General features: G+C 34.7%; 1 pseudogene; it reads right to left on the reverse strand.

Annotated features, from left to right (window-relative positions):
* Positions 1–2,586: 2,586 nt before the first annotated feature.
* Positions 2,587–4,979, reverse strand: LOC120249322 (annotated as a pseudogene).
* Between the last annotated feature and the right edge of the window lie 1,843 nt (positions 4,980–6,822).

A 6,822-nucleotide genomic window follows, 5' to 3' on the forward strand; every position in this document is an offset into this window, starting at 1 on the left:
TACTTTCACTGATGATTATTCTCGGAAAACTTGGGTTTATTTTTTACAGGAGAAATCAGAAGCTTTTAGTGCATTTAAAAGCTTCAAGGTATATGTTCAAAGTGAAACCGAGAAGCCTATTAAAACAATTCGCACTGATCGTGGAGGAGAGTACTATTTGAAAGACTTTGAAAGTTTTTGTAATTATCATGGCATCCGAAGAGAGCTCACAGCTTTCTATTCCCCACAACAAAATGGTGTATCAGAAAGAAAAAATCGAACCATCCTCAATATGGTGCGAACCTTGTTAACAAAGGGCAGAATTCTGAAGAATTTTTGGCCAGAAGCAGTGAATTGGAGCATTCATATCTTGAATAGAAGTCCTACTTTTGCTGTTCAAAACAAAACACCAGAAGTAGCATGGAGTGGAAGAAGGCCAGCAGTAGATCACTTCAGAATTTTTGGTTGCATTGCATATGCACATATTCCAGATGAGAAAAGAAAAAAGCTTGATGATAAGGGCAAAAGTGTGTTTTTCTTGGGATTGGTGAAATATCCAAAGCTTTTAAATTGTATGATCCATTAACAAAAAAAATTGTGGTGAGTAGGGATGTTATTTTTGATGAGGAGAGCACTTGGAATTGGAGTGAGCAGCAGCCTACTTCAATTATAATTAGTGATGAAGCTGAAGAAGAAGGAGAGCAGGTCCAACATCAAGAAATTTCAACTAATGAAGCTTCAATTACTACCGAACTTTCACAAACAGCAGCAGAAACATCAACTAAATCCCCTATTACTCGTGTCCGAAAAAGGCCGGCTTGGATGGCAGATTATGAAGTAACAGATTTCAACCAATCTGAAGACCTTACTACTCACTTTGCTTTATCTTCAAATTGTGATCCTTTATCTTTTGAAGAAGCTATCCAACATTCAAGGTGGAAAAAAGCTATGGATAATGAAATTACATAAATGAAAAAAAATAAAACATGGGAATTGACTGAATTTCCCAAAGGGCAAAAAAACAATTGTTTTAAAGTGGGCATACAAAGCAAAATTAAACAAGAAAGGAGAAATGTCATATTTGATTAGATTTACATATACTAATTATATAGGAGATTTAGATGATCGGAAAAGCGCATCTGGTTATATATTTATGATGGGTTTTGGAGCTATCTCATGTTTATCAAAGAAGCAATATATTGGTATTCCTTCAACTATTGAGGTTGAATTTGTAACAGCAACAACATGTGCCTCTCAAGTAGGGTGGTTGAGAAATATTATTGAAGAACTTCAATTAAAAAATGAAAGCATTCATGCAAGGGAGATAACTTTAAACTTATGAGATAAACATAAGTTTAAGGGAGGGTGTTAAAATAATGATGTTTATTTTAGTAGAGATTATCTTTTTAAAATTTTGCCTTTATAAAGGCTTTAATGATTATGAATAAAGTGTACAGTTTTTCTTCATTTCTTCTTTTAAGTTATCAATTCAGTGGGTAACGCATTCTTTGTCTTCTCTCCATCTTTGATTGGAAAGAGAAATAATCACGATTTGATAGTAGTTACAACGGAACTAAGATATGACTCATCTTTTAATGTAATTACCAATCTATTCCTATATTATATAATAAATAAATAATAAAATTTATAAACTCATGGTTAAGAATAACCCATATTTTATTTCGGTGGTACTACTAAACCAAATCTATTGGATTATTTTTTTATAGCGAATGGTAACTTCACTCATTTATGTTCTCATTTTCCAAAATTTATTCTTCCACCAAGTTGTTCTAATGTGACATTAAATAAATAAATAATATTATAATTTTAATTTGAGATGTTTGTTGTTATCCACTTATCCTTAGCAGTTCACATTTAATTTATTTAGAACTTCCATTCAATGTTTATTATAAAAATAGATTTGATGCGATGTGGGACCTGTGGATTACACCATTAAAATGTTATTTATTGTATTGGATCTCATATTTTTTTAATAAATATAATTAAGTTACGGAATGAGCTAGAAAACAAATGAAATCATATGGTGACCGTTCAATGTCACATTGATAAAAACTTCAGACTAAATAAACCTAAATATTATTTAAAAGAAATCACACAATTAGATGAATGAATAAAAACTATATAAAAAAAATTAGACAAATTGCAAGTTAATGAATGGATGAGGACAATGAAAACACCAAGGCCTCTTTAATTATTCTGCACATTTATCGACCAATTAACTTAAAAAAAAACTTCAGCATTTAAATTAAATATACACTAAATCATGCATAATCCATGATGTAACATGGCATGTGATCTAGGCATCTAGCGCATGTAAAAGTCATTAAAGTTCGTTTTTAATGAGGTGATTAATTTGTGAAATTTAAATTTAGTCTGTCACATAATCACAACCACAGATATATCACGTATTGACAGTGATTTAGTTCACTGGATGAAAATGAAAATAATAAATTAAATTAATGAGCTAGATAAAATATAAGTGATAAAATTATTTTTATATCATTAATAAACATGATTCATACTTGTAAGTAAAATAGTAATTAATGTTTAATCAACATAATACAAATCCAAATCAAATCAAGATGCTCACTTATAGTGATTAGGAAGCATGACTTCCTTAACTACCTTCTCCAAGTCAACTAAAGATTGGCCACCAATCTGACAAGCCTTTAATGCACACTCCTTCCACTCCATGGCCTTCTTCCTCATCTCACTCCCTTTCTCACCACCCATCATCTCCCTCACCACCTTCTCCACCTCTCCTCTCTCCACACCACTCCCTATCTCCATACTCACTCCCCATTCCCTGCAAGCAAACCTGCAGTTCGTCGGCTGCTCAGCAAAGAATGGCCATGATATCATCGGCACACCGCCGGACAAACTCTCCAACGTGGAGTTCCAACCACACTGTGTCAAAAACCCTCCAACCGCTGCATGCCCCAGAACCACCTCTTGAAATGGAATTGATTGTTGTCACTGATTTTCAATTCTACATTTAAATAAACGCTAATTACTTGCATTGTCAGTAACCACATAATTATTATTAATATATCCAAGAGTCTCCGAATCACACACACTTGCACAAGATTACCAAGATATTCACTTTGACAGTCAACACAGTTACACTATGGAGACTGGAGTGCATTAAAAGACCGCATTAAATGACAAACCAATGAAACTAATTTAGCATTATTATTATTATTATTATTAATTTTAAAATGAAAATACGTTCATTTTAGCTGACGAAACATGTGCGTTTATTTTAACCAACATCATACAAACCCAAATCAAATGAAGATGCCCACATGCATCAATTGGGGAGCATGACTTCCTTAACTACCTTCTCCAAGTCAACCAAAGATTGGCCACCAATCTGACAAGCCTTTAATGCACACTCCTTCCACTCCATGGCCTTCTTCCTCATCTCACTCCCCTTTCTCACCACCCATCATCTCCCTCACCACCTTCTCCACCTCTCCTCTCTCACACCACTCCCTATCTCCATCCCCACTCCCCATTCCCTGCAAGCAAACCTGCAGTTCGTCGGCTGCTCCGCAAAAGAACGGCCACGAGATCATCGGCACACCGCCGGACAAACTTTCCAACGTGGAGTTCCAACCATTATGTGTCAAAAAGCCTCCAACCGCTGCATGCTCCAGAACCACCTCTTGAGGACACCAACTCACAATCAAACCTCTTTCTCTTGTCTCCTCAAAAAAACTCTTCCATGTCATCACCTGAGTAATTCTTCTCCCTAACAAGATCAGACCTTAGCACCCACAAAAAAATCACATTTTGCTATTGGCAAGCCCCCATGCAAACTCCACCAACTGATCTTTTGCTTAGCACTGTAATACTACCAAAGTTAACATACAACACTGAAGCTCTATCCTTTTTATCTAACCAGTCCAAGCAAGTAGTGTCTTCTTTCCAGAGGTTTAAACTGAGAGATGAAACAGGGGCGTCACTGGGGACGTTGTGTTTGGAGAGGAGGAATAGAGGACCGACGGTGTAGATTGGAATGGCTAACATGGAACGCAGGGCATTCAGCACCGGAGACTCTAGTTCTTCAAAGGTGTTAATGATGATGGCAGAGGCTTGTGTGGCTCTTTGAACTTCAGTTATTGTGAATTTAAGTAAGATGTCATCAGGGTTGGTTGTGCGGATGAAGGTGGGGAAGTCTCTTAAGCACACGTTCTTTATAGCTGGAACTGATGGTACTGGAGTGTCTAGATATCCATCAGTTAGATTACCTTCATCTTCATCAAATACAATATTAATGTTAGTTGTCTATATATATACGGAAGTAAATTTATTCTAAATATCTGAGAAAAGAAAGCATACGTACGTACCCTTGAGAGGGATAAGGCCATCCTGGAGGAGCTGCTGGAAATGGAGGTAGCACATGAGGCCACAAGCACTAGGAGTCCACAGAACCAAAACAGGGATGCCAAGCTCCTTAGCAGCATCAACACTGAAAGTCATGATACAACTGGAAACGATACAAGAAACAGTAGGTTTGTTCTGATTAAGTTTGTGAATGAGTTGAAGCAGAGGAGAGAGACAAGTGGTGGAAGTGGAAGCACAAAGAGATGAGATGTCTTGAGTGGCGTTGAGCTCGGCAGAGGGAGGGAGACCGTCGGGGATGGTGGTGAAATTGAAGTCATCGGCGGTGAGGGGATCAACGGGGCCTTGGGAGGAGAGGAGACGTTTGTGGCTGTACTCGGTGTTGACGAAGGTGATGTGGAAGCCACGGGAGTGGATGAGCTTGGCGAGGTGGAGCATGGGGGATATATGGCCTTGTGCTGGGAATGGGATGCATACTGCATGAGGTTTCTCTGCGTGTGCTTGGAACTTGGCATCCATGTTTGTGTTGCTAATTTGGTGGAGTATTATGGTGTTATTTATGCAGCTTTGGGGATCAATAATTAATTGAGGGTTTGTTTTCTTCACCACAAATATATTATCCTCGTTTGTATGAATTAATTATATTATTGAGGGCCGCCCTTCTATATCTGGTTGTGAATATAAGAAAATTATTAGGAGTAACTCAGTACCAGCCCATTGAAATTAAAAATAATGTTTTGTTGGAAATCTACTATATTAGTAGTAGTGTTAGTATTAATGTTAGTATGAGGTATATATGTACGTAGATGGATAGTTCACTCTTCTAATGTAGGGTTGGTTGAATAGATTACTTAAGTATTATCTATGAAAAGTGAAATTATATATATGGGGAAAAATTATTTATTAGTTCATGTTACTTTTCAAGCATACCTTTAATGTTTTTTTTGACAAAATTATATATCATTCAAACCCTCCTTTTTAAACTTCATCCTTTTAGGTCCTTTCCGGCGCCTCTCCTTTCTAAACTTCATTCTTTTAGGTCCTTGCCGTCACTTTGAGCCGTGATACTTTTAAAAATTGTCTCAATTGCCCTTGTGGTTTTTGGAGAAACATTGATGTAAGGACTTGTCAAGCATTAATTAGTTGTTTTTAAAGCTCGCTAAAGAAGCCATTTTTTTTTTATCTTTTACTTCCTCAACATAAAACTAAATAACTTTTCTGAAATAATAAAATATAATTAATAATGAAGATATAATGCAACAAATAAATGGATAAGCTAGAAACAAAGTAGATAGTCATGATATTAAAGAATTCATCTGGATAAGCTAGAAACAAAGTACATATTATAATAAATGACATCAAATTACATAAAAGAGAAACCACTCATATTAAATGAATCAATCTAAAATTAGGTAACACACTAATTACTTATTAATTTAAGAGTTAAGAAAGATAGACAAAAGTCATCTGTTATATCTTATCCAACTGTGCAAAACCTACAAGTTTCTTTTTTTAAGAGATAAAATTCAATAGTATTGGAGGTTGTTTGTGACACTTTGAACTATTTTTAGTGGTTCCTTTCTCCTTTTTAGGTTTTATTTTCATGAATCTTGATGGCTCTACAATAACTTATCATATATTCCTTAAATTGACTTGTGCTAAACTGATGAGATCAATCTCAAATTGTTTTGCTAGATTTAAATTAAAAAATTGGTGAAAAATAGCAAACATTAGCACTAAATGCATAATATGGAATATAAATATTTTTTTCCTTGCATTTAACAAATAAATGTGCCAGTAAATATGTCGTGTAAGAAAATAAACATGTATGTATAGTACAATAAAAAACAAGTTCTTTACAAATTAAATAGATAGAAGACAAAATAAACGTAACTAGATATAATAATTTGTTACATCAGATTTTGAACAGTATTGTACAATATCACATATTTATAGCAAAATGTGAATAATAAAACCTAATATTAAGGTAAAAAGTGATAAACTAAATATAAAAGGAAAAATATTGGCCACTAACAAAGTATTATTAATGACTTATGTGCTATAATAAAGAGATAACGATATTATATAATATCTCTATTTCGCAATAAATAATAACAATGCTTACTTCCTTCCCATCATATAACTCGATCAAGTGTCATCATCAGTTTGCTTTTTTAAGTTATTCTCACAATAACGCAATGTGATTTGTGCATAATTGATCTTGCAAATTTTGGTCACTTAAATAATGATCTCAAAATGTGTCAAACAATCACGTTATCTTTACATATTGGCAAAATTCCCAACATTGCTTAATTTTTTAGCAAAAAAGTATGCTGGCCTTGGATGTCACCGAACCTTCATACTTTTCAAGCTTGGGGTCATGATAGTAATGTTTCACAACTATTATTGCATCTACTTTCCTTTTCTTTGATTAGGCATTTCTCTTTTTACTTTCGACCTCTGGCTTCATACTTT

Source organism: Dioscorea cayenensis, chromosome 19, assembly GCF_009730915.1.
Source record: "Dioscorea cayenensis subsp. rotundata cultivar TDr96_F1 chromosome 19, TDr96_F1_v2_PseudoChromosome.rev07_lg8_w22 25.fasta, whole genome shotgun sequence".
Classification (NCBI taxonomy): Eukaryota; Viridiplantae; Streptophyta; class Magnoliopsida; order Dioscoreales; family Dioscoreaceae; genus Dioscorea; species Dioscorea cayenensis.